Genomic DNA, 18952 nt, shown 5'->3' with positions numbered 1-18952 from the left:
AAAACAACCACAGATAAGCCTTCAATAGTTCTATTGTTTCATTAGATATTTCTTGAAAATCTTAAATGTTATTCCTCTGGAAGAGGGAAATTAATTATGGAGTTTACTAAAGCAAAGAAACTGCTTTAATGTACTACACCTGCTCTGAGCTAATGCACTCACAGACACACACACATACACACACACACTGTGTAGGAGAATGCCCACTGTATCCCTCCAATGGTTTACATAACTGAAATGATGTGCTTCAGCTCTTCCCTGCTTATCACCATGAGCCACACTTTATTGCCAGGGCCACCTCAAAGAAAATTAAATGCAGCCTCATCCGTTTGATACCACCCCACCCCCAACCCCCCAAGCACATTTTGTGAGCTTCTATTGCTGCTGAGATATTGTTGAGCTGTTGTATTTTTTCAAACACTCCTTCCAAAGATCCAGCTAAATGCCTCATATTTTTTTTTGTCTGTTTTCTTTCTCACCACAATCACAATGGCTTACATTAGCTTTTGACTCCTTTCTGCACTCCAGTGTGTCTGACACTGTCCTCCTGGCTGGTAAAAACAAGGAGAAATAATGCTGACGGAATACTCTTCCATTGAAAAAATGTTTTCTATTCTGAAATTTTGAGTAGAGAGATGCTGGATGAGTGCAGAGTCTCACGAAAAAGCCTAGCAAGTCATTAAATTCTAATATCTGAATGGCGACAAAATTAGTCCCTGTAAGCTTTTTGCTGCAAACGATTAATCTATCGTCCTTGGTGCTCACAAAATATAAACCCAATTAATAAACTATTGGAAGCCAAATTGCTTTTTCTATTCAAATAAGTATTCTTTAATGTCTTTCTGGCCTTTCCACTAATGATTACCACCCCCACCCCCCCCCCAAAAAAAAAAAAGAGAAAAAAGAGATGACATGCTAGTTGTATAAATGGGAATACTTTATATGAGCTACACAATCAATGTACTGCAGGAACAACAAACAACATATCCTCAAACTCTTGAATTCCTGCCATGTGCACACTGACCCTATTATGACTGACCACCTCATGCACAACTTATGTAATGCTTGAATATAAATAGAGAGACTGTCGTGGGAGTACAGCTTGGACACATTGTGACTTGCCATTTCTCATTACAGAGATTAAATAGTACTGAAAACAGTGGTGGCTTTTGTAAAAATGTGCAGCAGGAGGGCATCAAAAGGGACACCAGAAACCAGGTAAAAATGTTTTAATACTAGGTACTGGGTGAGGCATGAAGAGACTGAAGAGAGTCAGCAATGCAAACAAAACCTTCATAAAATAAGCATGATAAGCAAAAACCGTAGAAGCTGGTACATCAACAGGTTACAAACAAGGAAGTATCCTGACATCAAAGGGAGACGAATGAGAAAATGTTGGACAGCTTAATAATTTAAATCTCACAAGAATTTGTATTCACAACATACAGACATGAAAAAGAGACTAAAATCCATTGTTAATTTTTTTGCAAAAGAAACATTCTTTCATTCTTTCATTCCTAGAAGTCGCAGTTCATGTAGATCCAATACTCTTTCATGTTTCGGCACAATTTTGTGAGCCAATTATCAAATGTTCATATAGGTACGGAACTCAAAGCTTCCAAACTGCAATTACCTGTAAGTGCTGTGGCCTTGTAATTATCGCTCTGTGATTATTTTCATATTACATATCACATAAAGGACTGTGATTACAAACCCTTTATACTCTCTGCCCAGCACATCTACCTCTTTTCACTCGTCTTACACAAATGTCACCGAACGATTTAACACAACCAGTTCTACTTTAAATATACCTGGTTTTCAAGAGTGTACCCTGAAGTAACTTGTTCATTTTTTTTCCTGCATTTTTTTTTGACAGAATAATGATGCAACTGCCTTGGAAATGAATGCAACTTCACACATTTCATTTCAAAGCATAAGCACAACGAACAAAGACTGTCAAGACCTGCCAGGACGCAGAGATGAAAATTCATGTTGGATATCTCGCTCTCTTATTTTGTTCTTCTATTATTTTTTTATACAGATTTATAATTTGCACCAAACCTTGGCTTCTGCTAAATAGCTTAGGGTATTGCCAGTGACGGTGATCAGGATTGCACACATTCACTGACAGATGTTCTCAGCACACTTTATCAGTGCTTACTTTGAACTTTAGCAAAGAATATGCAAACTTTTGAAAGTCAATTTCACACTGGAAACAACAATAAAATGGTGGGGAAAATTTCTGTAAATGAAAAGGAGAGGCTAGCTAAAGGTTATATGTATTTATATTAAAGAAAAAATTCTGTAAACTTTTTTGTATCCTACTCACCAATCACCAACCCATTTGCTGGTTTGCTGATTCAGCTTTTGGGATTTTCCGGCACTTCCAGCATAACTATATGGATGGCAGATAATGGAAAGCCATTAGAGTCTCCCAGGGCTTATGAGGTAGAGCAGGTCATCTACTAATCGAAAGGTTGGTGGTTCGATCCCAGGCTGCTCGAGTCTGCATGCTAAATATTCTTGGGCTTACCCCAAGCTGGTCTTTGGTGCATCTATCCATCGGGGTGTAAATGTTAGATAAAAAGCACTTATGTAGAAAAAGCATATGGGTGAATGAAGCGCTCTCAGTGCTCAGGTAGAGTAGAAAAGCACTATATGTGAATCAGTATGTTTACCAGTTCCATCTGATGGCTACTAATTCAAATGCAGATGTAGTTAAAAAAAAAAAAAAAAAAGCTAAAAAGATTGTCTTTTGACAAATGCTGTTTTTCACTCCATAAGATCAGTGTGTCACACAAAAGTCATCTTACCTTATACTACTCTGACACTATTCCTGAAAACACACAATAACAATTTAAGTGAGAAGAGGTAGAGAAGCAACTTTTAACAAGCTAAGGAGGGGGAGAGAATGCATTTTAAGAGCCATTAGTAAGTGGAGAGGAGAGGGGAAGTGATTTGGGTGAGGAGCAGTTGATGGAAAGACCTTCTTGAAAAATGTGACTCTGCTGACTGAAGTCTTGAGGGCCATTTCAGTTCTAGAAAGCCTGAAGAGGCACCACATCAAGACAGATTGACTCAATGAACAGGTCAGCACAGGAAAAGGAAGTACGAAATGTCCAGGAGTGACAGAAGAATCACTGGTGGGCAAGTCAGGACTGTGACAGATTGGACCCCTTGGAAGTGCGGTATGCTGTACATAAGAGTTCTGAATCTGATATTATCAGACTTGGGCTGCCAGAGGGGATATAAAGGGCAATTTGAGATTTTGAAGGTGAGACCACCTCATTTTCTTGAATGGCTGGAGGGGCAAGGAGGAAAAATGGATGATAAAGACAGAAGTCGGAAGTTACTCACATTTGGACATTCCTAAAAATCTAGTTTTTCTCTGTTGAGCTGAGATTGTCAATTAGAAAGTTGTTTGCAAAATTTTGGTTGTATAAACATTTTAATAGTATCCTCCAAACAAATATATACTGAATGTTGTGTGGATGTGGAAATGAAAATGGAAATGAAAACCTTTATTAAAACTAGAGATGGCACGATACCACTTTTTTACGTCCGATACCGATACCGATATCATAAATTTGGATATCTGCCGATACCGATATGAATCCGATATAGTGTGTTTTTTAATCAATAAAACTGTTTTTTTAATATCTTGCTGCATTTTGTATAAGTTCATACTCAAGTTTAAAAAAAAAACACTAAAGCTATTCTGTCATACCTGTATGTAAAAAATACACTGCGCCCAAAATATTTCATAGTTCAGCAACACTGACCAATCTAATAAACTTAAACCTACTCCATCCTCTCTGTTCTGGTATTTTAAAGAGTACTTAGCAGAAATATTAAGCAACCTAACTAATAGGGTTGCAAACTCCCAGCAAAAAAAAATAGGGAACCACCCCCCACCCTCCGCCTCGTGATGCTTAATTGATGTAATCAAGTTTAATTTAACGCACGTGTAAAAAAAAAAAAATGCAGAGAAATCAATTATTTTTCCACAATAATTAAATAGATTCAACATCTTTCTTCAACAGAATTGCAGACTGCACAGATGGTACCTTCCCAAAGGAAAAAGTACTATAGCTTACTAGGGTACATTAGACTTAATAGTTACTATATACAGTAATGGACATCTATACATTTTACATCAGATTAAAACTTTGGTTGTAAGATTCAGATAATTATTTATTAAAAGCTAGGCATTTTAAATGAGAATAAGAAAGAAAAGTATTTCTTTGTGCCCCCCTTTCCCTGTTAATGCCCTATCGGCCCCCCTGGCAAAACTTTGCTAGATCCGCCCCTGCACAGTTACCAGCCGTCAGCTACGTAGAAAAGGATCCTGGTGTAGAAAGTAAGATTAAATAAATTCTAACAACAGCTTATCAAGGTTAAACGTGCTGCTGTTGTTTAGCCGCTGGTTTCCTCTTTCTGGTGCAAAGTGGAACAAAAACAAACAAGAGAGACGGGAGAAAAGCCGATCAGCTGATCATTAATCAGTTTCATGATTGAAGTAGCAACAGGAGAGGGAGGGGGAGAGAAGAGGCAGTCGCTCCATATATCGATTGTTAAGCCTAACATGGGAATGCTTTACAAACATTCAGAGATGAACTTGCACACTTGCTTTACTTCTCTCTGGGATAACTTCCTCGGAGATGAAATGCCGGTTTGGTAGCGAGGCTCCAAATGCTCAACCAGACCACTGAGAGGTCTCACACGCCACAGCCACTCTATCACGTGAGCACACTGCTCCGACGTGCTAAGGTTATGAGCTGAGTTACGCCATGTCGCATGTTTTGTGAGGTGCTTTCGTGATATTTAATGGATCGGATTACATTTTTTATTTCTCTCCGATATCCGATCCAGTAATTTAGGTCAGTATTGGACTGATACCGATACGTAATATCGGATCGGTCCATCTCTAATTAAAACTACTGCTCAGTTCATATAAAAATAAAACAAGTAACAGAGGTAGGCTGAAGTTCAAATAGTGTACCAAGTAATGGTGGCTTTTTAAGAATTTCAGGCAAAGATGTTTAATGACAAATTAACTGATTCCAACCCTCTTCTAAAATATAACTATGATCAGTCTGCTGAACCAAAGCCACAAAAACACAAGTCTAACACAATCTATTGCATCACAGTTACTGGTATAAACTAGTAGTACAGTGTAGCACAGAAGACCTGTCGAAGTCTAGAACCCCTTCAAAAAGGAGCAGCTTAGTGTTGTTGAGGTAGAGTACGAAATGTACTCATCCAAACATCCATCTGTCTGCAAGGCATACATCGGCATGCGCCTCAACCTGAGTGTTACAAGGTGAATGAGAAAATAGACCTGAGCGTTGCTGGCATAGAAATGGTACATGGGAAAAGCCAAGAAACAAGATCTCGGGCCAAGGACTGAACCCCGAAGGATCCCAAAGGAGCAGGTAAAAGCTGACAACAGTTTCTCACAAAAATCTTTTTTGCAATAATTATGAATCCAGCCTTAAGGCTACATCACAAAATTTAAAAAGGCAATGGGTTTCTAAAACAGAACACACACACACACACACACACACAACAGTGTATTAGGACCTCATAAGAACATTAGCACATATACTGTTCAGTGTTAAAGACATTCTTATCTTTGTTTATTAGTCTTGCCTTTGAGTATATCCAATTTGCTTTGGTATATGCTAGTGTAATGTACCTCGCTTGTATTCTAGTAAAAATTTCCTCACCTATACAAGGAGGTCTCCAATTATCCCATGCTAATTTTATACTTAAGCACATACATACATTCCCATTGGCTTTGCCTCAAGTTAAACTTTCATGCGTTTCTATTTGAGTGATAAAAAGTTGCTAAAACAGGATACCTGCAGCAGAGATGATGGCGTTCCCATCATCAAAGAATTCCCATTTTCAAAGAAGCAAAACAAGATGGCCTCTCACAGGGAATGTGAGGCAACTTTACCTTTCACACAGTATTGCACAGCTTGAGGTTGGAGTAATTATATACTGTTAAGCAAGTCCCCAATGGCTCCTGAGAACATGGGAATGAGAAGATTGTGTGCACTTGGAAGTATTATATTCCTCCGAGAAGTAGTCCATTAAAAAAAGGAGAGAGAGAGAATAACAGTCCCCCCCCCTCATCCCAGTGGTTTTTCTTCAAAGAACTGAAACATTCCTCGAGTATCCAGGTTTCCATGTCTAATTAAGGATTCAGACCTTGCTGCTTCTTGCAACTGGGTTGTGTTTTGGTAAACAATCAATATTCTCCTTCTAGAAATAGATACTTCAAAGCCAGAACTGGTGGGACTCAAAATCAAAACAGTAATTAACAAAGTCCTATATCATGGTCAGCAAATAACTGATTTACTGTATGTTCCATACATTATCATATGTTAGATATCACCAATCACTGTCTTTATGCATGCATCTGTCTATAGTGTCCTATTGAGTGATAATTACCCTTAATAATTTAATAAAGCAGTTTTGCTTTTTCATAAATGTTTTAATTTGACTGATACCAACCAAAATGTATTCATTAGCAAAAATGGCATTATTATGTAAATTGAGATAGGTGAAAGTTAGATCGAGGCTAAACTTGGTAGATGCCAGTGGAAGCAAAATCATTAATATGGCAGACTGGGACTTAGTCCAGCTATTAGATTTACATAATCTTCTGGTGAAAATGTGGCTATTACTGTAATCATAGAACATCAGAGAGATTTTTTTCTTAGGAAAATGGAAATGAAGATCTGGCCAGCTGGTATATGAATCTCCATTCTGTGTTTTAATATGTCTTAGACGGCAACAAAGGCATTGATTCTTGATTAAAGCAGAGTATACTGAGCACCATTAATGTAATGCATGGTAACTCTTGTTCTATAATTAAACAGAGACCCATTCAACAAGGCTGCACAGGTCTCTGTGATAGTAGCAACACATCAGTAGTGCACTGACACTTGAAAGCATGAATAAATCCAAAGCGCATACTGACCACTGTCCTAAAAAAATACCTTTCATTTTAGCAGCACAAATCTTTTTTCACCATGCTGACTAATATCAGATATAACATCAAAACTATTAACCTATTCAGTTGGAAAACATTCAGAGGATTCTGCACTTAATGGTTCATTTCTCTGATGTGGTTCTTGTGCATACAGATATGCTTACATTATCTCCAGAGATGGCATGTTTCATGTAGACATAATTGGTTTCTTTACACTGACGTATGTCTGTGAAAGTTCTCAGTCATCCAGGTCATCGTAGTCTAAGGAGCTTGGAAAGAAAAGCGTCTGGACTTCTTTAAGTTGCTTGAAGATGTTTCAACTCTCATCCGAGAAGCAAGAAGCTTCTCGGACCTGTAACCAGGTCTCTGTAGGCACAATAAATAAATATGTTGATCAATTATTAAATCATTTACTAACAGTGACTTGGAAAAGAGAGACCTAATGTTTAATAGTCCACATTAAACAGTATTACTATTTGGTGAAGCTGAGGATATCATATTGTTTTTTCTTTGTGAAATTCTGTGCTGTGATTTTTGCTTTGTGTTTTGATGGCTGGGGAGCAGGCCCAGTCTCTGTGGGGAAGAGGTTCTGAGGGAATGACAGGAAGCGAGAAGCTGCAGAGAGACGTTGAAGACTGCAACTCTGCTCTGTCCCCATGATAAGCAGAAGACAACAGATGGATGGAATTATACTGACCACCTGTCTTTTCAACATCTGTTACATGTTAAGAAAAACACCATTTCAGTAAACCATCCCTGTCAGCCTACATACACAATAACATTGCAAAAATAAAAAGCATAAAAATGAACCTCAGCCATCATTCATGTCATTAAGCCAACTTGTGTTTACCAAAGTGATCACTTTAAAATGCTTTCCATTAAAAAATGTCAAATGTAGTAGGCTGTTGTAATGGCTACCAAATGGGATCAAACCTACTAAATAGGGAAGGACTAGGTAAGCTACACATAACCAGTTAACTCCTGAAATGCTGCATCTCACATCAAGTGCTCTCCACACAGACAGTGTTTCTGCTGCAATAATTTTATTGCCAAGAGAGAGGGAGAGTGTACAAATATGTAGTATTATGTTAACTTGACAATATGTAATTATATCCTCCATTAGCTTTTGCATGACCTTCTCATTAAACAACACACAGTTGCCAAAATGCTTAAAGAAACAAAGAAAATCATAATATTAAAGTTATATTAATATCATATTAAGTTATATTTTATTATTATATATATAGCCATCAGTCAGACAGTGAATTAATGAAGACATAATTCTGTGGAAAATGCTTGTATTATAAACCCATACTAGCAATAGGGTTCAGTGTTGTACTACAGATGATGAAATTTAGTACTGTTTCATCATTGAAGACCATGTGTATTGAAGATTTAGCTGACTTTTAACCAGCTAACCAGAAAGTCAAAGTCAAAGTAAAAAGCTAATGAAAATTAAATGAATCATTGAATGAAGTGGAAAACATAAAGGTCTAAATGGGATGCTTAAGCGTCCCATTTATTACAAGCTCTTTTAAGATATGCGAAAAGAAAAACTATGTAAAGCTAGACCCTCCCTGTCCTGTCCAACAGCCAGGTCTGGCCAAAGTTTAGAGAATTCATAGGGTCTGTGTATTTTAGCCAATATTTATCACTAGCCTGCTAAAGGTCAGCTAAAGGCTCTGTAGTTGTAGTTAAAGGTCTGCTGTCCTGACTGCTGTTCTGCATAGGCCTGAACCTCCTCAGTGAGATCATTGACAAGATGCCAATGTCGTTTGGACTGGAGAAGCCTCGTCAGATGGTAACAAAGAGAGGGAAGGTAGTCAGAACTGAGGGGATCACACTACCAGAAGGTAACATTGCGGACATTGAGGACAGCTACAAGTACCTGGGAATCCCACAGGCAAATGGGAACCACAAAGAGGCCGCTAGGAAAGTTGCAACCCTGCAGAGGGTCAGGCAAGTCCTGAAGAGTCAGCTGAATGGTAAGAACAAGATCCAGGCTATGAACTCCTACACACCCTCCCTGTATACTATACAGGGAGTATACACTCCCTGTATACTAAGTGGAAGGAAGGAGGCTGAGGACTGGTGAGTGTCAGTACCACAGTCCAGGATGAGGCAACGAACATCCACAAATACATCAGGAAGATGGCCCCAACCAACCGCGTGCTCAGTGAATACCTCAGGCAGCAGAAACCCAAGAAGAAGAGGTTGAAGAAGAGGAACCATCATGGAAGGACTGGCCAATGCATGGTATGTACCACTGGCAGATAGAGGAAGTGGCTGACATCCAGAAGTCCTACCAGTGACTGGAAAAAGCTGGACTGTAAGACAGCACAGAGGCACTAATCATGGCAGCACAGGAACAGCAGGGTGCAAGATGCTAGCAGGCAGGGCATACATGGAACACCATAACCAAGTCGACATAGTATACAGAAACATCTGTATAGACTCGGAGTCCCAAGGTCAAATGGGAGACCTCCCCTATGGTAGTGGAGAATGGCTGAGCTGAGATCCTGTGGGACTTCTAAATACAGATGGACAAAATGGTGGTGGCTAACCAACCAGACATAGTGATGGTAGACAAGCAGAAGAAGACGTTTAGTGACAGATGTAGCAATACCGAATGACAGGAACATCAGGAAGAAGGAACACAAGAAGCTAGAGAAATACCAAGGGCTCAGAGAAGAGATGGAGAAGATGTGGAGGGTGAAGCTAACAGTGGTCCCGTGGTAATCAGAGCACTGGGTGCAGTGATTCCCAAGCTAGGCAAGTGGCTCCAGCAGATCCCAGGAACAACATCCGAGATCTCTGTCCAGAATAGCACAGCCCTAGGAACAGCTAAGATATTGCGCGGGACCCGTAAGCTCCCGGGCCTCTGGTAGAGGACCTGAGCTTGAAGGATAGACTGCCCGCAGGGACGAAAGGGGGAATTTAAAAAATATATATATATAAATACTAGGGGTGCAACAATACTCGTATCGATATTGAACCGTTCGATACAGTGCTTTCGGTTCAGTACGCATATGTATCGAGCAATACAAATTTTTTTATTTATTTTATCAACTTTTCTTCTGACGATGCTGTCTGTGTTTAGCGCTCAGTGGATCTGCGTTCGACTACTCCACCTAGGTTGCACTGTCGAGTGCAGATCCACTGAGTGCAGCACAAGCTAGCAAGACAGAAGCTAAGCTTGTTGCAACATGGCAATTGAACCCCCCCACCCTCATTCAGATCTGGCGTTTGGAACTATCTTGGTTTTCATGTGAAGCATGACCCTGATGGTAAGCGCGTCATGGACAAAAGTAAAACAGTATGTCGGATGTGCCACGCAATGCTCAGTTGGTGGGAACTAGTGCGTTAGCGCAGTTAGCTTGTTAACGTGTTGACGCCGTCCAGCCCCACGCACGGGGCGATCCGTGGTAACTCGTTAACGGAGATTTGCCGCGTTATGGCGTTAATGTCATTTTAATGAGATCAACGCTGACAGCACTAGTGGGAACACAACGAATATGACTGCACATTTACGCCAACATCATCCTAGTGCAAAGACAAGTGGAAGCAGACAAAAACAACAAGCATGCATGCTACAAACTTTACCCGAGTCATTTAGACAGCCGTTAGCACATGATTCTCCTTATGGGGGCCTGATATGTTTAATATGCTGCTGAGAATATACCCCAGAAGAATAGAATAGAATAGAATGCCTTTATTGTCATTATACAGCTGTACAATGAGATACAGAGCGTATAGTATAGCTTTTATTTTGGAACGAGCCATTTCTCTGTAATAAACTCTCTTTTCCAAAGATGAGTGATTTCTCGATCAGATAGATTTATTTTTTTAATTATTTTGTTGTTTCAGCAACATTAAATTTAAAAACTGTACTTTTGAGTTAAAATATATATTTATAATTTTAATAAATGACAAATTAAAAAGGCATGAACATTTTTTTGGATCGAAAAAATGTCGAACCGTGTCACCAAAGTATCGAACCGAACCGAACCGTGAATTTTGTGTATCGTTGCACCCCTAATATATACATGTGGGCAGAAGGTCAGTATTTGTGTAAATAATCTCCATGAGGAAGAATATCTACTGTGTCAGTTTCCTTTCTTTTGTTTTCTTTTTGCTTACTTGTGGCTCTGTAAGATGTCAGTAAGAGTGAATATTCCTAATATGATCATATCCACAGCACCAAATGCCCACCCACCGGCTGCCAATGGTAAACTTTGTGTTTACAAGAAATACCCAATTAGAAGAAAGTTGAATTAGAGAATGTCAGAAGCTAAAAATGACTTGTTCCAGACAGAGGATGAACTAAGGAGTTGCACCAAGACAAAAATAAACAAAGATTATTTTAAATTTTGAATCATACAAACTAAAAATATGAGGTTGGAAATTAGCATAATAGGTCACTTTTAACATTTACAAACAAAGCAAAATAAAACAAACCATCAAAGTGTTTGCACAGACAAAGCTGCTGCTTCACACTCTCTTTTAGAGTTTGAAAGTGCCTTACAATTCTCTCTTTTCCCAAGCTTGCAGCACCATGTTCCATCTGTATGAACTAGATGACTGACAGATGTCATTTTAAAGTCTACAACATGCTCAGTGTTACTGATGCAACTTTCAAGTCACAAACAAATAACACCAAACAAAGAAGAAAGTATGTATCTCATCGTACAGACCTCTGTCATCATCTAACAGAATAAACACAGCACCAGTAACGGATTCAGATGAGCCTGTGTTTTGACTCAGTCATTTCAAGCCTAAAGCTGCAATGGCAGGAAGCCCAACACATACAGAGCTATAGAGTGTCTCCCTGGGATATACTACATATGTCCTTGTTGTAAATGTCACAGGGTGGAGGCTCAAGAGAGGTTTGGACCCAAAAGCAGACCCAAGAAAGCACATGAACTATTTACAAGGTTTATTCACAAAAGAAGCAAGACTCAGACTAGAACATGGATTTAAATCAAGAAACTAGACAGGAGCAGTAATGGGTCGAGAACGGGAAAACGCTCAGGCACAGAGAACACAAGGAGGGCATGGGACAGGAAACTCTGTAACAGAGGAGAGAGGAGATACTGGGCAGGTAAATAAGAGAATAGCTAGAAGTAAGTTAGTATTGCAGAGGGAGGCGTGCTTACTTGCGAGTGAAAACCAGTTGGCACAGGAGGGGGTAGCTGTGAGATTGTCAAGAGGAGAGATGAGGAGGTGGGGTTCCCAGGTTCCAGGAGATCCAGAGGGAGTAGAGGTACAAGAGAGGCACAACAGGCAGGGGCAGGCCACAGAATGAGGTGGGTATGAAACCTCTGGTGAGTAGACTGTTTGGTGTCGTTTCTCAAAATCAGACCAGCGCTGCTGAGTAGCACAACAGGAGATGGATCTGGAGAAACTGGTAACAACAGGGCAATGTTACACACAAGACAGACGAGCATGACCAAGGAACACAAGGAGGCTTAGTTACCACCAATGGTAGCAGGAAGAACTGGTGGAGAGTGGCGGTGGCTTAAGAACCCTCCTGCTGATTGCCCTGGAAACAAGGAACAGGTGAGATGCTGAAGACTCCACCCCTGGGGATGGAAACCTGGAACTCCTCTCACGAACACCAGAAGAAACACCAGAAACACCACCCAGACAAGTTGGACCAGTAAATATATATGCAATGGAAAGACAAATGGGTAAATTTTCAGTGAGACAGAAATTGAATGTCCCCCTTTGATTTTGGACATTTTGAAGCCTAAAATCTAAAAAAAAAAAAAAAAATCTGGCATTGAATTGTCATTTTATTTGCCATATAATTCCATTAGAATTGCTCCAAAACGCACAAACAGTTTGAGGTCTAACAGACAGCACTCACCTGTATTCAATTCAATTTTATTTATACAGCACCAAATCATAACAACAGTTGCCTCAAGGTGCTTTTTATATAAGGTAGACCCTACAATAATACAATAGAGAAAATCCCAACAATCACATGTCCGCCTATGAGCAAGCACTTTGGGACAGTGGGAAGAAAAAACTCCCTTTTAACAGGAAGGAACCTCCAGAAGAACCAGGCTCAGGGAGGTTAGACAGTTAGACAAAGAACAAAAAACAGAGTAATAATAAGTAATGATTCAATGCAGAGAGGTGTATAAACACAGGTCCCTTTGTTGGTACACCTGCCAACCTCCAGGAATATTCATTAAAAAATAAATAAATAAATAAAATTCACAATTCCAAAAGTTCTTTATGCCAAGCTATAAAGGTGGTTTAGAATGCTTCAAAATTAATTTGGTGTTTGCCACATACAGGGTTGTATTTATAATATATAAATTGAGTTAAATATAAGCTAAATTTAATGTATAACTAATACAATATTTTATTAGAATAAGCTGTTAAATGAAAGTCAATTTGGTATTTAGTAAATTTTATCAATCATTTTGTGGTAAAGTATTAAGCGGAAGGCATTTTGGTCTATTCTAAATTCATGTACACCACAAACAGTGACACATTTGCAAGGTTGAGTCATCTAGTTTGGAATTTCAGTGAGAGCGAAGCAACATAGAGAGGAGCAACATATTTTTAAGGAGATTAGAGGAATAGTCAGAAGAGAGAATCCCCTTTGCTTTAATCCTATATGGGTTTAAATGGAGACGAGCAGACAGTGTTTTAACATTTGACCACAAGGAGCAGTCAGTTTGGTTCAAAACTGAAAGAAGAAAGCGGCCAACATTCAGCTTTTTGGAGGTTGTATTGTATTTTGTTTGTTTGGTTTGTGACTAAAACTCTTCAAATTAAGTTTGCATTTTTTGCATACCTGCTGAAAATTCTACACAAAGCAGTTTTTAATCTACAGTTTGTGTTTCTGTCCTTTCATCACTTTTTGGGAGAGAAGCACAGAGGCCCAATTTCACTAAGTATTGTGAATATTATATTATACCGTACATCTCTAAAGAGGAAGAACCGTAATTGAATGTGAATGGATGCAGGAAGCTGTGCTGAATTTTGGAACGTTAACTGCAATGAAATGTGACCTTGGCTATGTAAAATACAAAGGGCTCAGTTCACAAAGTGCTTTCATTAGAGAAACAAATGAAAGGTTTCAGTCCAGAGGGACATTTCTGTACAAAATGAGAAACATTGAGCCCTGAGACTGCAAAACAGCTGCACTCTTTAACCTACTGACTACTGACTATTTAGGCCTTTTAAAAAACATTTCATTAGAATTGAGACCCAAAGTCAGGCTGTCAAACCTTGTGCCATTTAATGCGCCTACAGACAGCGAGAAGAAACTAATCAGTACTATCCTGCTGTAGTGTTAACAAGCAAAAAATGAAGGCTGAACACTGGGAAACCACCGAGGCACGTGATTCAGATCCTCACTCTTAAGTGCTAAAAGCCACAAAGTTACATATTTATCAAATTATAAGGAGCCGGTGCAATACTGTCACGTCCAAACATTGTTATGCTTTAAAGAGTCCATTAAGGTCCCCTCTTTAATTTTAGCATGTTTAATGCTGTCAAGTCTTTTGATTTGGTTAATTATGACACTTTTATATGTGTGCAAAAAGCACCATTTTCAAAATCAACCATGTTCTTTTCATTTCCACAAAATGTTTTTTTTCCTTTTCATCTTAACTTAAAACTGATGTACAGTGTAGTACTTAACAGGTAACCTTTCCACCTTTCTCGCATTTCCACAAGTGTGACAAGTGCGATAAAATACCCAAATAAGTCGATAACTGTCACGATCCTGGGTCATTTGACCCAGCGTTTTAAGTTTTAATATATTTTGATGTTTATGGTTTATGTTTAAGTTCATTAGCTTATCTAAGTTAATTTCTATTTTCCCTATGTTGCCCTGTTATAGTTCATTGTTTCGTAGATTCCCCTTGTGTCTTCACCCTTGTGCTTAAGTCTTCCTCACCCTTCATGTGTTTCATGTCTGCGTCTCATTGTTTCCTGTTTTATTTTGAAGAGGTCTCATATCCCATGTTCATTGTGTTTACTTTCACTTCCCCTGTGGCATCATTATGTTTATTTTTACCAGCTGTTTCCCCATGTGTTTCCACTTTCCCTGATCACCTCCTGTGTGTATTTAGTCCGTGTGTTTTCATTCATTCCTTGTCCGATCGCCTGTCATGCCAGGCCCCGCCCCGCCCCGCCCAGCCCCGCTCCCAGGTCTTCATGCCAAGTTGTCGTGTGTATGGTTTTTCATGTCAAGTTTTCATGTTCAGAGTTTTTATGTTTAGCCTTAGTTGACCCAGTTTAGGTTAGTGATTAGTTCTGCCTTTGCCCCTTGTTTGGTATTTTTAAAACCAGCCTTTAATAAACGGCTCACTTTCAGTTAATATTAAGTTTGCTTCCACGCTTTGTTTTGTCTGGTCCTCACTCCACAGGAGAGGTTTCAAAAGTGAGGGGCACAGAGCCATTGCAGGGGGGCCACGGTATAAATAAAAAAAAACAAGAACACTTGGACACTGCTAGCATAATGGACAGAGTTTTGACGGGGCTCCCACACAAACAAACAAAGCAGAAGATGAAGCATCGCCAAATATGTTTCCAGATTTTCTTGTAAAACAAACGGGGATGGGGCTAGCAAAAAAGTTTGGGAACCACTGCTCCACACAGTCTGCTTCAGCCAGACTATGACAGATAACCATGTCCGATAATGTATTATTTCTTGTTTAATAGGACATTTGTAAAAATCACAAGCCATACATATATATTCTTTTTCATGTAGATGTATTTATTTTCTTTGGTTGTTTGTTACATTATGTTTTACATTTGTAAATTCCATCCATCCAAGTTTTGCTATTCAAATGTTTTGTATGCCAGGATCCATACATACATGAATGTCCTGACAGTCGAACAGGAAATGAGAATTTCCCAATACTGGACAGACAGCAGAAGGGAGTAGTTGGCACTGTTTACAACTCATAATCTCTAGAAAACACCTTTTAACCTTTAAACTAATTATACATTTCTTATGTTGTTTATTTAATTGATTTTAATTTTATTTTTGTTCAGGTATCTGAAGAGAAATGGAACTTTGCTTCTCAGAGTGAGTTTGGTGTTGTATTTATGGTGGATAAGTGCCCACTAGCTAGTTGCCAAAAAGCTAGCCTTGCCCTTTTGTGATCATTCTTTTCCCTTTTAGTCCTTCTGATTTATTGTTATTATAATTAGTATTATTAGAACATTTCTGCATTTAGGTGTTAGAAAATGTATTTATAATTTTTGGCAAATATAAAAGTTTTTTCTTCTTAGGAGTCTGAAACAAGGTTTATGTTTATGGATAACCTGCTGTGAAAATGCACATTCATTCCAGTGGCAGTTGTTCACCAAAAGAATGTCATGCTTTTATTTTTTAGCCTGTAGAGCAACCCCACAAGAGTTCTTTCTCAGGCTTTTAAATTCTGAATTGTAAATTTTTCACTGGGCCTAATGGTGAGTCATGCTGGAGCGTTAGTAATGTAAAATGGATTCTGAGGCAGTCAGAGATGTTCCTCCTTGAGCTTGTTTAAGGTTAAGTGATGAAATGCTCCACTATGTCATGAAGCAATTTGTTTTGCGTTTTACCCAAAAAATCGTTAGTCGTCAATTTTTCTTACAAACCCAGTTCTGAAAAAGTCTGAATGCTGAATATAATTAAATAAATTCAGTAAATAAAACATAAAATGCAATACTTTGAATAAAATATGGATGTATAAAATTTTCATAGTGGTCAACAGTCTGTTAACGTTTGGAAAGTGAAGAAACTATGTGGTGGAGATTTGGGAGAAGAAAATTGTCCTATTTTTGTCCAATTTTAGCTGATCAACAGTCCTTTGTCTTGTTCTTAATTTCATGAAGCACCAAATGATTTTAACTGCTGAAAGGCCTGGACCGCAGAAAAGCCACTTCCAACTCTTCCACTATGAAGCCATGCTGTTTTAAGAACTTCAGTATCTGGATTAGTATCTGAATCATGACATTATTATGTACTGTAGATGATTAGATATTTACAGTCTTCCCAATTTCACTTTGCCCACCTTTACTTCTGAGAATCTCTGCTTCTATAAGATAGTTACCGTAGTTACCCTAATGAGTAGCTAAGCATTCCTCCATCTGTTTCTTTATAGGATCACTTAATTGTTCCAACTTTTTTGGGATGTGTTGCTGTCATTAAATTCAAAAGGATCCAATGTTGTTCATGGAATAATAAAAGGTATCATTTTAAACATCTGAGTTTATGGTTTTATGAGATTTTCCAATCATTGCATTCACTTTTTAATTTGCGTGTTTAAACCAAACATTTTTATTATAATTAAATACATTTTGATATTAGATACAGGTTTTTATGTTGCCCTGATGATATGCTAACCAGCCTAATTACGTGCATAATCAAAGCACGTAGTCACAGATAAATTACACCCTAGATTTGCTTTCTACTGTTTAAAACAAAGTCAAAGCATCTCAGTCAGTATCAAAGCTTCAGTTCAATATTATGCAGAAAAGTGTAAGGTCTTGTAAATCTGTAAGTCTGAAACATCTACATGCTTTGAATAATTATTCAGCACCTCAATCTAGGAGCAATAATATTTGATCTTGACCATCATGATGTACAGACTGAACCTTTACCCCCAGTGTATCAAATACCTAGTCCAGCTTAGGTTCTCTTAAAAAAAACTTGGCCAAAGCACATCTGTTTAAATGACTCTGACCTGATATATTCTTAGGAAGTAGCTTAGAGGACATTTGAGAGCATGGTTGACCACATCGGCAAATTTTTAACGCTACAATAGGCCACATTTACACCCCAGCGGTATTGAGTGGTACCTGTCTGAAAGATGTCATAAATATATTACCTCAAAGACATAAAACATTATGCCAATAAAAGTACACGGCACTTATATTTACCAACCAATAAAACGTTTCATGGGATAACACAGGGAAGATGAAGAAAATACTAAAAGCATGGAACTTAATGCTTAATAATAATGTGTGAATTTTCTTGATATGTCTGTTCTGTCATGCACTACAGTGGACAGTCAAACGTCACTCGCAGCTAGTGTGAAGCCAAAATTGCAAAAGATGTGAATGTGACTGAATATAAGTTCATAAGTTCAGAATTGACCATATTTCTGATATATCCTGAACATTGGCTAAGACTGACAAAACCCATATTTGTTAATATTTCAGCAGTCTGAAGTACAGATTTTAAATTACCTAAATGTTGTTTAGGACACTTTTCCATCTTTCTTATTATTCCCATTGCATTATATTTGTCGTTGTTTTACATCATCTGAAGGATTATTATAGTTTCCCCAAAATCCTGACTGTTTATAAATCCCACTGTACAAACTATGTCACCAGAATTGAGTCTTGCTGAAAGTTCAGATTTCTGTTGTAACATTGATGTAATGTAATGCATATTTAATGCAATAATAGGGTAACAATTATAACAGGGTAATGTTTACCATCATATTCTTTTGTAGTGTCCTGCTTGATCGTTCATTTATAGTGCTCATCTCGTGGGTGCATAATTGTGGACAGTTGGCTCAATCTCACTCAAAAATAATATACTGAAAAAAAATCTCCAAATGTAAATCTCCCCTAGTTTATAAATAATTTATAATAATGAAAAAGGATCATTTCTGATTTACTATCCTGTACCCTCTTTTTTCCCTTTAAGTTGAAAAAAATTATGCTTTCATCAACCATAAACATCTAATCAGTGTGACTTTGATTGAAGTCTAAGTTAACAGTTATGGTTGATTTGAAGCAATTAATGCTTAGTAAAATAATACGTTAAGCAGGAAGACAATCACGATTCCCATTTATCAGATATTGTTTTATTTTGGTCGTCTCTGTCAATTTTCTTAATTGTCAAGCCATTAATGATGAGAATTAGCCATGCTAATGGTTTAGAAAAATAAAAGGACTTTTTACGGTGAGTATTCCCCTGATTGC

This window comes from Oreochromis aureus, linkage group 23, assembly GCF_013358895.1.
Source record: "Oreochromis aureus strain Israel breed Guangdong linkage group 23, ZZ_aureus, whole genome shotgun sequence".
Lineage (NCBI taxonomy): Eukaryota > Metazoa > Chordata > Actinopteri > Cichliformes > Cichlidae > Oreochromis > Oreochromis aureus.
The sequence above is the reverse complement of the archived record's forward strand: the minus strand, read 5'-3'. Positions refer to the sequence as shown.